The sequence below is a fragment of the Rattus norvegicus genome, chromosome Y (assembly GCF_021556685.1).
Source record: "Rattus norvegicus strain SHRSP/BbbUtx chromosome Y, alternate assembly SHRSP_T2T, whole genome shotgun sequence".
In the NCBI taxonomy this organism is placed as follows: domain Eukaryota; kingdom Metazoa; phylum Chordata; class Mammalia; order Rodentia; family Muridae; genus Rattus; species Rattus norvegicus.
Window position 1 is genome coordinate 58,792,810 of NC_141555.1, and position 19,658 is coordinate 58,812,467.

Here is a 19,658-nt window from a genome sequence, read left to right on the forward strand (position 1 = left end):
GTGTGTGTGTGTGTGTGTGTATGTGTGTGTGTGTGTGTGTGTGTGTGTGTAAGAGAGACTCTGTGTGTGTGACAGAGAGAGAGAGACAGAGAGAGAGAGAGAGAGAGAGAGAGAGAGAGAGAGAGAGAGAAATAATTAGTCACCCAGTTAACACATGTGCATGCACACACATGTGGAAGAACAAGGTACACTCAGGAAATATCCTTAATGTCTTGTCTGTCTTGTTCACTGTGGCAGCAACTCTCACTCACAGGCAAAGCTCCTTTTGGTGTGGGTCACCTTTCCAGACAGCGTGCTCTTGGCATCCTGCCTCTGCCTTCCAAGGTGGACTTATAGGATGGTCTCCACATCCACGGGGCATCTATGTAAGTTTCTGGGGAGCGAGTGCTTAACTGCTAGACTCTCTCCCTAGTCCCTTCCAGAACTTTCTGTCCCAACTCCCCTTTACCTTTCTTTTGGAGATTTCTCAAGTAAGCTTGACAAATGGAAACTGCATACATTTGAAGTATGTGGTGTAGTATTCTGATCACATTATACATTGAACAGATATTGTAAGATCAAGCTCATTGTCTCTTTCTCTCTCTCTCTCTCTCTCTCTCTCTCTCTCTCTCTCTCTCTCTCTCTCAGATCCACTCCCTTAACATACTCCACATACACAAAACCCCAGTGACAATCAGTTCACTGTTCCCAGGCTCTGATGTTTTGTTTATCCCGTATCCGAGTGATATTGTACATTCTGTCCAATCTATTTCTCAAAAGAAAATGAGCACGGCAGTCACCCGGTTAAAACCCTCAAATAGCTCCATGTCACTGAGGGTAAGCTGGAAAGCCCCCTGTTGAAGTCCCTCTGTTGATAGACAGATGCTGTTCCAGAAAGACCAAAAGCTATGACACACCATCCCGAGCCTGGGAAATCATAAGTTTAGCTTCTTGTGTTTGTAAACTGAACAGAAAATGGGGTTTACCAAACAAGGAGAATGTAAAATTTCGTGTTGCTAGAACACTCAGTCACATAGGTTATAAAGCGGCTGAACTTAGGGTTCAACAGGGGTGTGGTTCCCAAGTGTGAGGTCACATACGTGTGTACATACGTGCAGAGTTGAGTAGAATGTGCATTCTCTTCCTCACTCCTCTCCGGCTCTCTGTGAACCACAGCCCACCATTTTGACTAGTGTGGCTGGCCAGGATGCTCATGGCAATCCACCTGTCTCCACCCTACAATGGTGCAGACATGATTAGCCATACCTGGAGTTTTTCAAAGGTGAAGAGAGAATTTGAACTCTTCAGGCTTGCAGAGCAAAGGCTCTTGCACACTAAACTATCTTTCTAGTCCCCATCAGTATTCGGTCTATCGCAACCTTCATGCCCTGCCTTCTGCTGTGTGTTTCTCAGTATGTGAAGGGATATTCTCTCACAGAAACAGTTCCACCTCCACATTCCTTTGTGCTCACACCCAGAACAAAATGTCTCTTTTATCAGGAGAACTAATTCAGAGGTGGACATGTTCTGATGGCAGCCTGTGAGGTACAGAGAAGACTGCCTGCATCTTCAAGACATGGCCTTTCTTATACTGTGAACTGAAAGCTGGTGTCCCTCCCTGGAGGATGGAGAAAAGGAGAGAAGGATGAGGGAAAGAGAAGTTGGAAAAGGTGTAGGGGAGAGGTTGAAGTCACATTAAAATTTCCAAGTTAGCATCAAACCTGAAGAGTAGACAGGGAGAAATTGACAGTTATACTGGTGTCACCACACACACACACACACACACACACACACACACACACACACACACACACACATACACACATACACACACAGACACACACACAGACACATACACACATACACAAACAGACACAGACACACACACAGACACAGACACACACACAGACACACACACACACAGACACACACACAGACACACACACACACAACACACACACAGACACACACACACACAGACACAGACACACACACACACAAACACAGATACACACAGAGAAACACATGCACACACACACAGACACACACACAGACACAGACACAAACACAGACACATACACACACACACACACACACACACAGACAGATGTGTCTGCTGTGCCTCAGGTGTCATTCCCACACTAAATAAAATGCTCTATTAGGCTTATCTGTCCCTCTCACGAGTAGCCTGTAATTAAATAACCGCCTTTTAAAATCCTGCTAGTCTGAAAGAAAGCCATTTGAGCATTTTCCTTAGCTGATGAATTACAGGGACCAGTGGTCCTTGATAAACAGGCCTGCTCTAAAGCGATGCATGAGAAAAAGAAAACACGTCTAAAACAATTGATGGGGGATTAGATCCCACGACTCGGGCCTCACTCAGTAGACTCTGTCCCCAGCAGGGAGCAGAGCCCAACTAGGACCAGCTGCAAGACTGGTCTTCCAGAGGGTGTAAGATCCAGGAGGGCCCCTTCAGGGACTCTGTCAGACCTCACTTTTCCCAGAACAAATGCTGTTGCTGCCCATGCTGAGACACTGAAGCCGAAAGAGTGAGGACAAAACAGCTCCCTTTGGGACCATCTCTCCTAAGGAAGTTCCCCATCAGGGCCAGAGGTTTTTCACTGCTGCTTCAGGGCCTGATCATGGCTGTGATGGCTCTCTGTGGTGCTGACCTTTTCCTCATAAAATTCTTTCTAAAGTGTAATTTGTCTCCTCTTCCCCCACCATGGAACCCACCGTGCCATTGACATCACAGATGTCAGCGTATCTTTTTAAAGAGAACGCAACTCAATCCAATTCTACCCTCTGGCATCCAAAACGCTTGTCATTTTCATAGCCAAGTACTTCAGAGTGCAGACTCACTCCTGAATCAAAAATCTCATCTAAATCAGTTCCTGGTGAGACTCGGGAATGATTCACCTTGGGGCATATCTTGGCACCGTTTATGAGTCTACAGAATCAAGAAAGCAAGATGCATGCTGCAGCTAGCATGAACTAGTTAACTATAACCTCTTATCAACTCAGCATCACTTGAAAAGAGAGAAAGACAGACAGACATACAGACAGACACACAAGTGAGGGGGGGGCTTAACAATTGTCTTATTGTGTTATTGTGTTGGTCTGTGGGCAGGCACATGAGGAATTGCCTTGATTGTTGACTGACTTAGGAGGGCCAAGCCCACCGTGGGCAGCACCATTCCCTAGGCAGGTCGTTCTGAGATGTACAAGAAAGTGAGTTGAGCTGGAGCAAGCCAACAAGCAGAGTCCATTGGTGGCATCAGCCTCAAGACCTTGTTGTGGTTCCTACTCTGACTCCCCTCCATGACCTGAAAGTTGAAGTCAAAACATTTTCCTCCCCTACACTACTTTCCATCCAAGCATTTTATCACAGCCACAGAAAGGAAACTAGAACAGACTCCATGGGGCAGCAGGGAGGACTGAGGCCTCACAGATTCCCAGGAGCCTGAGCTTGCAGCTTCTGGCTCTTCTATCACTGTAAGCCACAGTGACCTGGGCAGGCTCAAGAGAAGGAAGGACAGTCGGCATTACCCAGGAGATGACACAGTCACTTCTGTCCTTATTCCACGGACAAGAAAGAGTGCTAATGACCCAGCGGTTATAATGTTTAGCAGTGGGAACAGAAAGAGAGGAGGAATTTAACGCTTCCCACAGGGCCAACGAGAGGACCAGAGGCAGAGGTGAAGCTGGACTCTGCAGTACCTTTCCTGTGTGGGCTCCCTTCCCCCACCCAGTAACCAAACAGAAGGTTCTAAGTCAAGAAAGAAAGAAGAGAGTCACAAGACGAAAGAAACACAAGTATCTCAATAATGCCCCTGCCTCAGCGGCACTGCCCAGAGGTTTGCGGGTCTGTGGACATGTCTATGAGGAACTGCTTTGATTGTTCACTGATTAGGAGGGTCAAGCCCATTGTGGGCGGAACCATTCCCTAGGCAGGTGGGTTCTGAGCTGTATAGAAAGACACAGTCTTGGAGCGTGTCTGCTGCTCATGTGGTGTTTTCTCAGTTTTTTGTTTTCTAACTGACAGAGAGGGCTACAGTATTGCCTACAGCACAGCATTGAGCCTGCCACACAAAACTCAGCATCTTACTGTAAAAGAAATCAAGGAATATTCCAGATCCCATTAAATAGATAGCTGCCACCTTCCCCCCTTCTCCAATTTCTAGTCATTAACAAATTTTTAAGCTCCTGTTATCACACCTTAACCACAACACACGCTGATCTTCATAAGACTGATGGCACTCAAGCAGTGCAAGCCACCAGACAGAGGACAGAGGTAACAAATCCAAACATCCACTGCAGTTCCCAACTCAAATACTTACAGAAGCCTTGTCAACATTCAGTCAAAACAAGCATCAAGTTTCTCTCTTTACCTACCCTTTAGTTGTCAAAACATTTGCACGTCTAAGTTCTATCTGTTAAAGTTTTGGGATACTACTGTCTACTTTATGAGCCATTTACCAGCAGATACCCTCTGTGCCCACTTGCGCTTCTCTAGGTAAAGATCTGTCTCTTGTGGCAACAGGCAGGGGGCTTCCTCCCAGCAACTCTGAGGAGCAGCGCGATGACACTTTATGGAAATCATGGCACGAGAGAGGAGAGGAAAGGTGTCCTTCTACGGCTCATAGACAAGAGGTCAGATACCTGAGTACCTGCTTCTAACTGAGTACAGAGCCTCTCCCACAATGTGAGTATGAACTCTGCTGGGGTCTCCAGTCTATGATCATATTCACTTTTGGTCCATCATTTCCTGGCAGAAGGAGAAGACACACAGCTCCATCTAAACTTACACAGAGAAGCAGGCTGGTTACGGCGTGGAGGACAAGAATAAGTAGCAACAACACAGACATACACTTATATGCATACAGACATGCATGAAACATATATCCACATGCATATGCACACCAAGAACATGTGCACAGATGCATGCATGCACACATAAGTATACATACATGGAACGCACTGATAATTTTATAAATACACATATACATATTAGAGTGTGTGCACTTAGTTTCACACATGTGATACCATTATACTTACATATACAATATACCATATATATACAACACATACACTCACATATATATATATATACAAGAAACACATATACATATATATATATACACATATACATATATATGTACATATACATATATATCTATATCTACATTGATAGATAGATAGATAGATAGATAGATAGATAGATAGATAGATAGATAGATAGATAGATATGTATATAATCCTAGTTTTGTGGTATCTGATTTCTGTATTCACCCTCGAAAAAGTCAGCCATTTGGTGCCCATTCCAAAATCTTTTTCTTTTACAGTGCATGACTGCAAATAAGCAGGTCACTAGGTCAGTTAAGTGTCTGCCTCACATATTAGTCTGCCTCTCTACAGCTGTGATAAAAAAACTGTAGCCAAAAACAACTTGTAGAAGGAAAACATTTCTTTGGCTTGCACCTTGGCTCACCAGCTTTTGTGGGCAGTCAGATAGGAAATCGAGGAGAGAATTACAAAGGAATACTGCTCACAGCCTTACTCACTAGCCCATGCTTAGTTCACGTTCTCATGAAGCCAGACACCCTGGCCTAGGAATGATGACACCCACAGTGGGTGGGCCCAGCTTCATCAGCTGTCAGTCGAGACAGTCTCTCACACATTAGGACACAAGCCAATCTGATGGAGGCAGCTCTTCTGTTGAGGTTCTCTCCTCCCAGGTGACTCTATGTCAGGTCTCTTCTAAGTTATGTCAAGATGTCAGTGAAAACTAAACAGGACACCTCATAAGCATGAAGACCTGGGTTTGATTCCCAGAACCCACATCGAAATGTGAGTGGAGAAAGCTTCTAATGCCAGTTGGGGAAACAAGGACAGGATCCCCAGGATCTGCTGACCACCACAGGTGGCATGATGGGTAAGCCCCTGGCCAATTAGAGACCCCGTCTCGAAAACACAGACCATGCCTGAGGATGAGGCTGAGGTTGTTCTCTGACTCTACCTGAGTGTGGAGACATGTACACACATCTGCACACATATGCATCTACATACACCCATGCACACACCTTAGATAAATAGATGATAGATATCAGATAAACAAATGGTAGATAGATAGTAAATAGACAAATTATAGATAGACAGATAGACAGATTATAAATATTAGCAGATATAAAGATAGATAGATAGATAGATAGATAGATAGATAGATAGATAGTAAGTAGATGGATGGATGGATAAATAGATGATAGATGGTAGACAAATGATAGATTAGATAGATAAGATAGACATCCAGGCAGAGAGACAGATAAGATAAATAGACAGCATTGTATTTGAATGCAACTATTACAGAGCAGATTGGAGTCCCCTCCTTCCCTTTCAGAACATAACCTGTATCACAGGGGAACTCACAACATCCCCACTGGAAACAAGCATCCTATTCCCGCAGAGAGGTGGAAACAGATGTTAATGTTTTCCCTGTGCCTTCGTGGGTCAGCACTGTGTATCACAAGATGAAAAACATGCCACCATAATTAAGTGTTAATTTTGTTGTGGCAGAAAATAAAAGAACGGCACCTCAGTTAGCAAGGAAGGCAGCTCCAACCAATGACTACATTTGACCCGAGCTTTGCTGAGCCCTGAAGTAAGAACTGTGGATCCCGTGAGGCCCGAGCTCTCACACACGGCTCCTGGAGAGTGAAAAGGTCCCCTCCATACACGAGTGATAGTTCTCCTTTAACTTTAAGCAACTTCTGTACTGGCTGTGTCCTCCCTGCAGCCCGTGAGGTCATTGTAGTGCTGTAGGTTCCTGAAGTTTTGGATCTGGGAGGTAAACCAGTGTAGATGTGGATTGTAGGATGGCGTCCTGCCTGGCGGTATCTGGACCAGCACAGAGGTACAGGGATGAGGGGCGAGGATGAGGAACATCCTTCCTCCCCTGGGTCCTCTAGAACCTGTGCCCAATACCCTGCGTAGCTTTGCTCCCTTAGCTACCTAGTTCTGGTTATGTTAACATGGAGTGACTTCTGCCACTTTTTAACCTACATGAATGTCTAGCAGCTTATGTTACGTGACCTGTCCTGGGTAGACCTGAACAATGTGTGTTCACCTCATGTAGGCCTCCAACTACAAACGATTCCAGCCAGGTCTACCTTATCATGGCTATTCAGGATTAGACGAGTGGCTCAGACAACTCTATCAGTGGACAAGCCACTCCAGCATGGGTGACACTCAAAATAGTTACATCCTGTAGATTTCAGCCCAACTAGCAGGGAGCTCCACCCAAGAAGCCCCCTTCATCATGGCTGCCCCCAACCCCCGGGGCAATTGTTCTCATCTGATTGCTCTTTGGAACAGGACCTGATCATCATAACCTTCGAGAATCCTAAGCCTTAAAAGCTTCTTAAGCTTCCTGAAATTTCTGAGCTTCTTTCTTCCCTCCAGAAGGGAATGCTTCAATTCCAATGGATTCCCAACACAACCCATGAATAAATAAACCAGAGTTCCCGAAAAAACATTCATTCAGTCAATGTAACTAAAGCCAGAGAAAAGAACGTTCTAGCAAGTGCTGTCCTTTGGATACCAAAAGTCTTCCAAGGTCCCGTGCTAAGGGAGGGAGTGCTGTAGAGAATGGCTGTTGTTTCCCCAGCAGCACATCCTAAGACCCAAGGTGTGCAGTGTGAAACAGCCACGATCCCTGCCCAACTCCCCGTCCTCAAAGAAGAAGATACCAGAGACCCAGAGAGGAAAATAGTTAACTTGCAATAACCTCGCCCACTGCCTACAAAGTTGTGATTTATTTGAACAAGCTGGAGTCAGGGACAGGCAGGCCATGAACCTCGCAGTCTGCCTCTGGGGCTCTATGGACTGTCAGCTTGTCCCCGTGTCCAAGATGTTCCTCAATCCCTTCGCAAAATGGTGCCAGCACCTGAGCTCCAACTGTTTAAATATGTGTGCCTCTTAAACAAGAATTTCTAGGAAGAAGCTGTCTGCGAAAGCTGACTGGCTGGTTAGAGCTGCAGTGGTGAGGAGATGTTGGGATGTCGCTGATCCAGAGACTAGTTACCTGATAGTTTTAGCCCCCAGAATTCTTTGCCTACCTCTTTGTCAAAACTAATCTATGTCATAGATATAAAAAAAAACGTTTAGTAATCTATTAACTTAGAAAATTCCTAGATACCACCAATCCATAAGTTAAGAATGTCATCGGATAGCACCGTGGGGACATAGAAAAGATCCCCCCAATTAGCTATAACTGCCTTGCTCGTGTGCCCACCAACATATTTTGCATTTGTCTTGAATTATAACTTTCTTTGTTCTGAAAAACTATGAAACTTCATGAAAATGTGTCCACCCTGATATAAGGGGTGACGTAAATTTGTGTTTCTGGACCATGATCACACTACATGGCTCCAGAATAAATCATCCTTAGTCCCTTAAGTCCCTTAGTCCCTTAAGGTGAGAGCTGTGTTTCTGCGTTTACAGTCTCTGAGGAGCATTTCACATTCAAACTATCGGAGAAAGGGAGGGGCTGCACCAGAGGGAAGCAGGGACCAACCTCTTAGGCTGGAATGTTGAGTATCTTTGTCTCTGTGTGAAGTCATGTGACTACAAGGTCCAATGACTTTGCCTCTCTTGTGTCTAATAATAAGATGTCATGAAGCAATGGTCTTCACCATGGAAAAGAAGTGGGGAAGGATGGAGGACAGGAAGGGAGGGCAAAGAAAGAGCAAAGCAGGGATGGGTAGGGAAAATCTCAGGGAAGGCAAATGCAGACATCACACATCAGACAAAGCTGCAGTTGTCCCAAGTTCACACTCTCCCTCGACTCAGAAGCTCAGCATCTTTTCTGCTAAGACCTGCCCTATGCTCCCTCCCTGAAGTAAAGACAAAGAGTCTGAAGGGCAAACCTTGGAGGCCAGACTCCAGTGAGAGGGTAATGAGCCAGAGTAGTAATCAGCCCCTAATGGGAACGCCAATAGCAGTACCGACACCCTGTCAAACAAGTCTGCCGAAGGACTGGAGTTCTCTCATGGAAATCCAGAGAAGCCAGGAGCCCTGTGCTGTCTGAGTCACACCAACACCCAGAGTCCTCGAGCAAATGCAGAAATCCCAGAGCACACCAGGACAATCCTCACCAAACACAAGAGCTGTCTAGGTTTGGCAAGGGCTGGGGACAGGTGTCAAGGTGACTGAAGGCTTTTCTGAAGTGATAAGTATCTGCCTCCCACCGGGCCTAGTTAGACATTTAAAATGGAAATAATGGGGCATTTCCCACCCACTTACTGGCTAATGGTCCCACTAATCACCAGGTCTCCCTGAAGGGCCCATGTGATCAGCTCAGACCTGACCCAGGGCTTCAAAAAATCCACACATCTCTAGACACTTCCTGTAACAAAGACTTTGCAACAAGTGGATTGGAAGGGAGGGAATGAAGGGATGGATTTGAACAAATATGCCTTACATGCATCTATATAAATTCTCAAACAATAATAAGAGAGATTCAAAAGAAAACACCTGTGGTTGGTTATTTGGCTCAGTGGTAGAGCGCTTGCCTAGCAAGCACAAGGCCTGGGTTCAATCCCCAGCTCAGGAAAAAAAAAGAAAAGAAAAAGAAAACACTTCATTCAAGGCCCACTATCTCCTTTGGTCAGCATTTTACTCCAGGCTGGTGAGATGCTCAGCAGGTCAAGGCCCTTGCTGCCAGGCCTGAGGACCTGATGTCCACACATGTGCAGTGGCAAGCTCACACACACTTATTAATTAGTAAACTAATGAATTAACTAATTAAGTAAAGCACATTAACATTTCTTAATAAATAAAATATTATAAAGCTGTCACTTGCATGAAAGGGTCTGCATTATTAGCTGACCCCTGACCCATTCTCTCTCAGGCTCACCAAAGAGAGGACCATGTGGAACTATCACCAACCTGTGCTTAGCACCTGACAGAATCCTGAGTGTATCTGTCTTAGGAATGAAGGGCACCCTGGGCATGCAAAACAACACACAGGTCCAAGACAGAAGGGTGCCTCAGTGCACGTATGCAAAACCAAAGTTCAGATGAGTTCACGAGAAACCATGAAATATCACACAGCCCGCATGGTCAAACCTGAGCTTTCCCAGAATTAAAATATGCCTGATTCTACCTAGCGTTTCCCCAGAGGACCAGCAACCGCTTCTCATTTCGTTCTCGTCCTTTCTACTGTACTTCTACTTTGTTTAATAACTATTTTAAAAAATCCTAACATTTGGAGAAACACCCGTTCATCAAACAGGAATAAACAGGTGTCTCTTGTTAAACAAGATGGTTTTAATCTTTCTTGGTACTTTTAGACCTATTTGGGGGAGTTTTGTTATTTTTTCTTGTTTTTGTTTTCAACTTAATGCACACTGTGACATCATGGAGCAAAGACTTGGGGGGAAACACTGCAGGTTTGGGGTTTGCCCTTGAGAAGCTCCAACAGAGTTAGGCAGAGAACACTCTCGCTTTATTCTGAGAGGAAGGATGGGAGCTCTCTGTGGTGATTACGAATACCTGTTTCTCTTTTATCTCCTTGTCCCCAGATCCACTCTCCCTGCCTTGTATGCCAATATCCTGCTCTGGAATTAAATAAATGAATACATACGTGTGTGTTGGTTGCATAAGCATAAGCATGGGAGTTCAGAGGTCAACCTTAGCTGTCCTCCTCAGTCTCTGGCTCAACTCCCTTCAGTGGTCGAGTTGACACACCTGGGAAGAGGAGATTGTAGCTGCTTGTTTTCTAATACTAATTGGGTTCCCCAGATTAGTTTGCAGGAGAAAGTCTGCACGTAGCTTCTGGGAACCTGCCCACAGTTAATTCTGATTGGTGAATAAAGATGCTAGCCGCCAATACCTGGGAAGGAGAGAGAGAGAGAGAGAGAGAGAGAGAGAGAGAGAGACAGAGAGAGAGAGAGAGAGACAGAGAGAGAGAGAGACAGAGAGAGACAGAGAGAGACAGAGAGAGACAGAGAGACAGAGAGACAGAGAGAAACAGAGAGAGAAACAGAGAGACAGAGACAGAGAGAGACAGAGACAGAGAGAGACAGAGACAGAGAGACAGAGAGGCAGAGAGACAGAGAGACAGATAGAGAGAGAGAGAGAGACAGAGACAGAGAGACAAAGAGACAGGTAGAGAGAGAGAGAGAGACAGAGACAGAGACAGAGAGACGGGATTTAGGGTTCCCGGGCTTGGGTCCTGGAGCAAGCAGGACAGAGAGGCCCCCATGCCTTAGGGGAGTGTGGAGGAGGGGAGACAGAGTCTGACATGGAAGGGAAAAAACATGCAGAAGGGCAGAGCTCCATATTTAAGGGCTAAGAGATCATGGCCCAGAGGGCTGCTCCTTGGAGTCAAGAAGAGCCAAGATGAAGCATAGAAAATAGTAAATAGTAACTTGGAGTTATTGCTGGGAAGTGGATTCTAACAGCATGGAGGGTAGTCAGCTGCCCAGCTATGGGCTGCTTTAGATTATAGAGGCTGAGCGTGTTTCTTTCATTCGGGAACAGAAACCATTGAGGTGAGTAACCCCGCGTCGGGATTTATTATTATTATTATTATTATTATTATTATTATTATTATTATTATTACTATTACTATTACTATTATTATTAATATTATTTTTTTTAATACAGGGGACCTCAGCTGAGGATTTGCCTCCATTGCATTTGCCTGTTGACAGACCTGTGAGGCACCTTTAGGAATAATGATTGGTGTGTTGAGGCCCACTGTGGATGGCGCCACCTCTTGGTGGGTGGTCCTGGATACAGAAGAAAGCACATTGACCAAGCAATGAGGAACAAGCCAGTAAGCGGTTGTTCCTCCACGGCCTCTGCTTCAGCTGCTGCCTTCAAGTCTCTGCGTTGAGTTCCTGCCCTGACTTTCTTCCTGATGGGCACTGATCAAGCTGAAGTCAACCCTTTCCTCCCTGAGATAGTTCACACAGTATTTCCTCAGAGCAAAGAGAAGTAACTGAGAAAGGTCCACACTGCCTTGCTTTGTTTGCTTGCAATAAAGTCTCACACTTACACCCCAAACATACTAGTCGAGCTGGTGGACCAGAGAACATCCGGGATGCATTTGTCCACCTCTCTGATACCAGGATTCCAGGCCACCATGTCTGACTTTTATTTTTTAATGTGGGTTCTAGGGACCGAACTCAGACCCTCATACTTTCATGGCAAACACTACTGGCTAAGCCAGCTCCTTAGCCCGAGAACCCCACCTCAGGACCTTTGAAAGCCATTCCTCTGTCAGACCACAGTCTCTCTGTAAGACTCACGTTCCTTCCATGACAATGCCATGTGGGTTAAATCTCTAATCAGAAGACAGGAAGCCACGTGAGCTATGAAGGATTTTGCATTGTTTCTCAATAGGGCAGCATTTTGCATTTGTAAAATGTGAAGTTTCTGGAAGAAACCTCATCTGCCTTATACTCCACAGAAAAGGAAATACCTTAAGTCCATGAAGTATAACTTAACACCCACAGTAATCATGAAGAAGGCAGGGGTGGATATCATCTGTGTTCTGTGGTCCTGAGAAAGGTCAGATATTTAGCAGATAATTATCAAACATTTAACGGGGAGAGAGAGAGATAAAAGAATGTAACTTTAAAATTATATTGACTTCACTCTTCTTTGGGCAGAAACATTTTAAATAATATTCCATTGTCCTTCCTGGTGAGTGTGTTTTAATTGTTGTATCACATCCACCTCCTGGGACATTTGCCCTTATCTGAGTGTGTGTTTGCTAATTGCTAAGGAGGGCCTGGGGATGGGCTGGCAAATTGGGGTCCCAATAGGACAGACGGTGAGTTCAAATGAGGCTGGCAGTAATTCTGGCCTGAGAAGAGCAAACACAATAAATATATCTGCTGGGAATGTGTCTGGTCACAGTAATATAAAACCAACCAGTATCCCTTAATCCCAAGGGTGTGATTGACTTGGGAAGAAACACCAAAGCACACACAGCATCAGTTCACCAGCCCAGCCATCCCACAAGACTCTTGGCTCATCCATCTTTCTCATCTTACTGCCCTCAGTGATTGGCTGTAATGTAGTCACAAGATGGCGGCTGCATCCCCAGAGAACACATCACACTCCTCCACAGCAGAACTCCAACCCTGGATGGGAGGAAGAGGAAGAGAGATGAAACTGTCTTGGATAGCTCCCTATTTATGACAGACAGAAAAAAATCTTTGCTCAGAAGATTTTTGGTGTGTCTCAGTGAGTCTTCTGATGCACCTCAACACCAGTGACATGCACAGGACAAAGCTAGCATGACTGATTCAAACTAATCAGGATGCCCTCCGTGGATTAAAGGATAGAAAGTCAGTTATACTAATATCCAAATGAAACTGGCTATTTGAAGTGAAAATTTTGGTGTATTTAAAAACATAGAAATATGATAAGAGTATGTTTTTGTGTTAATCCAGGCTGTGGGGTATGGGGATGCTTCTGATTGCCAACAGTGGCTGACTATGATTTGCCTCCTGCACTAGCAGGGGCGTGATTTTGCCAGCAGCAGATAGATTTTGCACGTGTGTAACATTTGGGATGCTGGAGACTTTTCAGAGAATGTATAAATGCTAGCGCCCCAGAGGTGGGCTGCTGTTGGTTGCAGTTTGTTAAATAGTCATGCCCAAAGAGGAAACTAAACATCCTGTCAATGAAGATCAAACTTGCCCCCCAAGGAAATCGATGCCCCTAATCAACAGGAGGTCGTCTAATGGTGATAGAACCCCTTTCCGTCTCTCCTCTTTTCTCTCCTGTCTAGTGTTAGGAGGTTGAATGTGAAAGAAAGGAGAACCTGTAAAGTAGCCAAAGGACAGCTACAGCTATTGAATGAAGGTCCATCATCAGCCACAAAGTATAAGGCGTGAGTATTAGGTAACAACAGATACAATTTTAGGAAACAGGCCAGTTGGATGTCACTGTGATTTAAATGGCATTTAGCAGCTCGGCAAAGAGGTATCTTCCCTTCACTATCATTTGTGGACATGGTACAATTCAAGGGGATATCCTTGTTTGTTCCATATGTCTCAGTCTCTCTCTCGTTCCTCACACTCTGGAGTCTGAAGTGGAAATTTCTGATTGTCCTGTGATGCATACTCATGTGGGGTTTGGTTAAGGGAAGTCACGTGATATTGGGAGAGATTACGAGTATGACTCAGTAGACACTGATGATGTGCTTGCATTGTTTGCCTGCAATCCCTCCTTGGTCTCGATTCTCACTGACCTTCACTTTATTGAGGTGTGGAAAGAGCTGTTGTTCCAGCTGGTTCTGGTCACTCCTGCTGACTAGTGCCAGTTTGGTGGAGGCCTGACTGTTTCGGTAGATTGTGCTACCAGTGCTGACTTGTGTTTGGTGACATTTTTTTTTCAACTGGACTATTGGTATCCTGACACTACTGGACTGGACTGCCGGTGTCCTGACAGCTCAGATGGGATTTGCCCTAAAGAACTACTTCTAAACAGGTCCACATCCACTTGCCCTATTTATCACCTTTTCTCCCCTACCTTTGGACAGTGGACCAGAAGGGGGCTCTAAGCATTTGAGAACCCTTATTAAAGTAGGTTTGAAAAAAATCTAAGCCTACATGTATCCCCATATAATGAAGGGGTGTCAGACTCTTTTCCATTACAACTTATTTTCCCTTGGATCTGTTTTTGCAACTATGTCCTCTTTAAAGAAAGTGCTCTGGGGGTTTTCTGAGGAAAATTCGTTACATGCATGGATGTTTAATAACATATTTTCCCATTTGTGTGTATGCATATATGCATATGTGCTATGCGTGTATGTGTTCATTTGTGTGACATGCAGGCCAGAGGACAAATTTACCTTGTTTTTGACCCAGGATCTCTCTGTGGCCTGAATCTCACCAGTATAGGCCAGTAGGTCTGACAATAAATCCCAGGAATTCTCCAACTCTTGGTACAAGAACTTATACCCAGGCTTAGTTTTTACCTTGTGTCTAGTTCCTCAGGCTCCACCCCAAGCTGTCTCCCTCATCCCAAGCCGTGTGTTTGAAAAGGAAACATTAAGTAACTCTTAGGACTAATGGCCTGACCAGAGTGATTCAAGCACCATAAGGGCATTACACACAAAGAGAGGGAATTCTGCGCATTGAGATGAGAATGTTAAAAGGAAACCCAGAGCCTATTAGGGAAAGATGAAAACTGTGTCTTCATTCACTCAAGACAAGACTCAACAGAAACCCAAACTTGTGTCAGCTTATTTCCTATGAAACTGCATAAGCTTGTTTCTTATTTAAGAGGCATAATCCCTTTTCCCTCCGATGCTGTCCCTACTATGTCAAATGAAGCAGGGAACGGCTCCCTACAGCTGTGGGTTTGTGTGTAGACCAGGACCAGATTGTCTCTCATCCCTGTCCCACCCCAATGTCATATTGGCACTTCCAATTGGCCAGGTGACAGCAATGTCTGGCTATCACTTCTGAAGATAAGCAGGAACGTGCAAAGTCACAGAGCAGAATGCATTGATTTTCATCCTGAAATTGGGAAACATAACGTTCCCATTTCCTGTTTCGTTAGATGGGAAACCTTGTGCATACCCGGCCCTATTAGAGATGTGTCTCCCTTTGGACAATAGAACAAGAATTGCACTAAGACCAGTGTTATCTTGAAAAACATCTACATGAGACTGTTCTCCAAGACAAGTGGTGTGTGTGTGTGTGTGTGTGTGTGTGTGTGTGTGTGTGTGTGTACACTCGTGACTTGTGTAGGTGCATGCATATAGAGGTCAGAGGACAATTTTGGGTGTCATTCCTCTTTGATATAGTTTTACTTAGTCGAGGGAGACACATACATGCTACAACACATATGTAGAGACCAAGGGACATGTTGTAGGATTCAGTCCCATCTTCCACCTGATGAGTCTTGGGGATTGAACTCAGATCCTCAGGCTTGGTGGCAAGTGCCTTTGCATGCTGAGCTATCTTGCCAGTGCCTGTCTTGGTTTTTGAGGTAGGCTTTTCTCACTGGGATCTGGGAACTGATGCCTGTGATGGTTTGGGTGGGTGCATGCCTGTGTGCCTGCGTGTGTGTGTGTGTGCGTGTATGTTCAGCCCAGGGAGAGGCAGCTTTAGAGGGTTTGGCCCTATTGGAGTGGATGTGGCCTTGTTGGAGTGAGTGTGTTACTGTGGGTGTGGGCTTTAAGACCCTCATCCTAGATACCTGAAAGCCAGTATTCTCCTAGCAGCCTTCAGATGAAGATGTAGAACTCTCAGCTCCTCCTGCACTGTGCCTGCCTGGATGCTGCCATATTCCCACCTTGATGGTAATGGACTGAACCTCTGAACCTGTAAGCCAAACCCAATTAAATGTTGACTTTATAAGAGTTACCTTGGTTATGGTGTATATTATACCAGTATAACCCTAAGTAAAACATTGACTCTGGGGTGGCCAGTGAACTTCAGAGGTCCCCAGGTCTCTGTCTCCCTGAGTTTGGGGTCAGAGTGCATGCTACCACCTTAGACTTGTAAGTTGGCTCTGGGGATCCAAGCTCAGGTCTCCATGCATGTACAGCAAGCAGTTTACCTACTGACCCATATCCTATAGCTAAAAAATGGGTTTAAAAGGAGATAGAGGTAGATCCCAGGTGCCTAACATCAGGGAAGCTGAGCTTTGTTGCACACAAGGGCAGCTGTGGCAGGGTGAGGGTCATGGTGCAGGGGACATTAGGGCCAAGGAGACATAACAGGGATATTCTTGGGACTTACATTGCCTGTGCTGCCTCCACACAGAAGTCTGATGATGCTGGTGCAAGCTGGAGGAGAGTCATCTCCATCGGTAGAGGTTGCTGTGATCTATATGTCTCCCCTCCCTCACCCCTAGGAAGATGTCACCAAAGATGACATCATTGGGAAGCAGCACTTTGGAGGGTGTGACTTCAGTCATAAAGATGGACTCCTCCTCTGTGTTATTGTTGCACTTATGTTTAAAAAGAATCCCCAGAGAGCTTGCTGGACCTTCTCAGCCCAGGAAGATATAGGCAGAACGCACCATCTACAAGCCAGGTATCAGGCTTCAGTCAATTTGGCAGGACTCTGATCTTGGACTTGAATCCTCATTATCAGCCATCCAGTCTCTGAGACTGGAGTGACAGCAAGCTGGCTGGTTCCTGGGTGAGGCAGGGATCAGCCAGGAGAGGGGTGAACATACAATGTGTTTCTTGATTTCTAGTGAGAACAGAATGCAGATGAATGCTTCAAGGCTAAGCAATATGAGAGGCACGGCTTGGTTAATCTCAGGCCCAAAATATAAAGCAAACAAGAAAAATAAATTTTATGAGAGAGTTGGCAGACATGATTACTAATCTTGGTTGCTGACTTGAGTGGTCTCTACTCAATTAAAATGCATGCATCTGGCCACTTTTGTGAGGGATTTTCGTGATCAGGTTATTTGAATCAGGAAGATTGCCCTAAGTGTAGGTGGGACCTTCTGGTGGCAACCCAGATTTAAGAATGTGAAAGAAGGAGGCTTTGATTTTTGTCTGCCTGCATTCACTCTCACTGGCAAGTTCATCTCTCCTGTGGCTGCTGCACTCCTTTGCTAATATTTTAACCACCTTCTCTGAATTCTCATTGTAGACTGAAGACCAACGCCTCCAGGAAACTCACGTGCCTTCAGCACCAGGTTAAGGTGGCTGAGCCATCAATCATTGAGCAGCCAATGGGGTTCTCAGGACCCTTGTATGGGACAGCCATTGTTAGATTATCCAGTGTCCTGTAACCCAAATTACCTTTTGATGTGTTTGGTGGTTTGAATAGGAGTGGGCACCATAGACTCATGTGTTTGAATGCTTGACCCATGAGGAGTGATACTATCAGGAGGTGTGGCCTTGTTGGAGTAGGTGTGGCCTTGTTGGAGTAGGCGTAGCCTTGTTGGAGTGGGTGGGGCCTTGTTGGACTAGGTGTGGCCTTGTTGGAGTGGGTGTGTCCTTGTTGCAGTAGGTGTGGCATTGTTGGAGTAGGTGTGGCTTTGTTGGAGTATGTGTGGCCTTGTTGGAATGGGTGTGGCCTTTTTGGAGTGGGTGTGGCCTTGTTGCAGTAGGTGTGGCCTTGTTGGAGTAGGCGTGGCCTTGATGGTGTGGGTGTGGCCTTGTTGGATTGGGAGTGGCCTTGTTGCAGTAGCTGTGGCTTTGTGGGAGTAGGTGTGGCTTTGTTGGAGTAGGTGTGGCCTTGTTGGAGTGGGTGTGGCCTTTTTGGAGTGGGTGTGGCCTTGTTGCAGAAGGTGTGGCCTTGTTGGAGTAGGTGTGGCCTTGATGCAGTAGGTGTGGCCTTGTTGGAGTGGGTGTGGCCTTTTGAGTAGGTGTGGCATTGTTGGAGTAGGTGTGACTTTGTTGGAGTGGGTGTGGCCTTGTTGGAATATGTGTGGCCTTGTTGGAATAGGTGTGGCCTTGTTGTTGTAGGTGTGGCCTTGTTGGGTTGGGTGTGGCCTTGTTGGAGTGGGTGTGGCCTTGTTGGAGTAGGTGTGACTTTGTTGGAGGAAGTGTGCCACTGTGGTAGCATTTCATTGAGATTTGTATATACTCAAACTATGCTCAGTGGTACAGACAACCCCTTTCTGTGGTCTGTGCATCCAGAACTTTGGGCTCCTCCACCACCAACTCTGCCTGGATGCTCCCATGATTCCTGCCATGATGATAATGGACTGAACCCCTGAAACTGTAAGACAGCTTCAATGGAATCTTGTCCTTTATAAGAGTTACCTTGGCTGCTGACTCTGCAGTCATGAGCATGCTCAGGCTACAGAAGAGTCTTGCCTCTAGTGTCCTCCACTGCGGTAAAAAGAAGGTCCAGTTGGACCCCAATGAGACCAATAAAGTCGCCAATGCCAACTCCCGTCAGCTGATCAGGAAGCTGATTGAAGATGGCCTGATCATCTGGAAGCCTGTAACTGTCCATCCCCAGACTCGCTGACAGAAACACACCTTGAAGGGCAGGCATATGGTCATAGGGAAGAGAAAGGGAACTGCCAACACTTGGGTGCCTGAGAGGGTGACCTGGATGAGAAGGATGAGGATCCTGCACCGGCTTCTCAGGAGATACTGGGAATCTAAGAAGATGGACCGCCACATGTATCACAGCCTGTACCTGAAGGTTTAAAGGAATTTATTAAAAAACCAATGGATTCTTATGGAGCAGATCCACACACCGAAGGCAGACGAGGCCCGCAAGAAGCTACTGGCTGACCAGGCTGAGGCTCGCAGTTCTAAGATGAGGGAAGCAAAAAAACGCGTGGGAGGAGCGCCTCCAGGCCAAGAAGGAGGAGATCATCAAGACTCTGTCCAAGGAGGACGAGACCAAGAAATAAAGCTTCCTTCATGTCTGTGCATAGTGACCTCACTGTGGCCTCACATGATCAGTCATTAAAATAAAACAAGCCTTAAAATAAAAGAGTTACCTTGCCTATGGTGTCTGTTCACAGCTATGGAAATCTAACTAAGACAATGTGTATTCATTCTGCCATTTCTGTTTCTCTGGAAACCCTAATGCAATAGCGCTCTAGAGAGAGGAACAAGTACCCACCAGACAACATAAATTCCAGTTTACTTTTTTGGTGAATATGAAGTTGCTGTGGTTTTAAAAAAAAAAAAAATACAAACTTGTTTTTTTGTTTGTGTG

General features: G+C 45.6%; 1 pseudogene; it reads left to right on the forward strand.

Moving 5' to 3' along the window:
• The first annotated feature begins 18,764 nt into the window (after positions 1 to 18,764).
• Positions 18,765 to 19,347, forward strand: LOC134484394 (large ribosomal subunit protein eL19-like; annotated as a pseudogene).
• Positions 19,348 to 19,658: the final 311 nt, after the last annotated feature.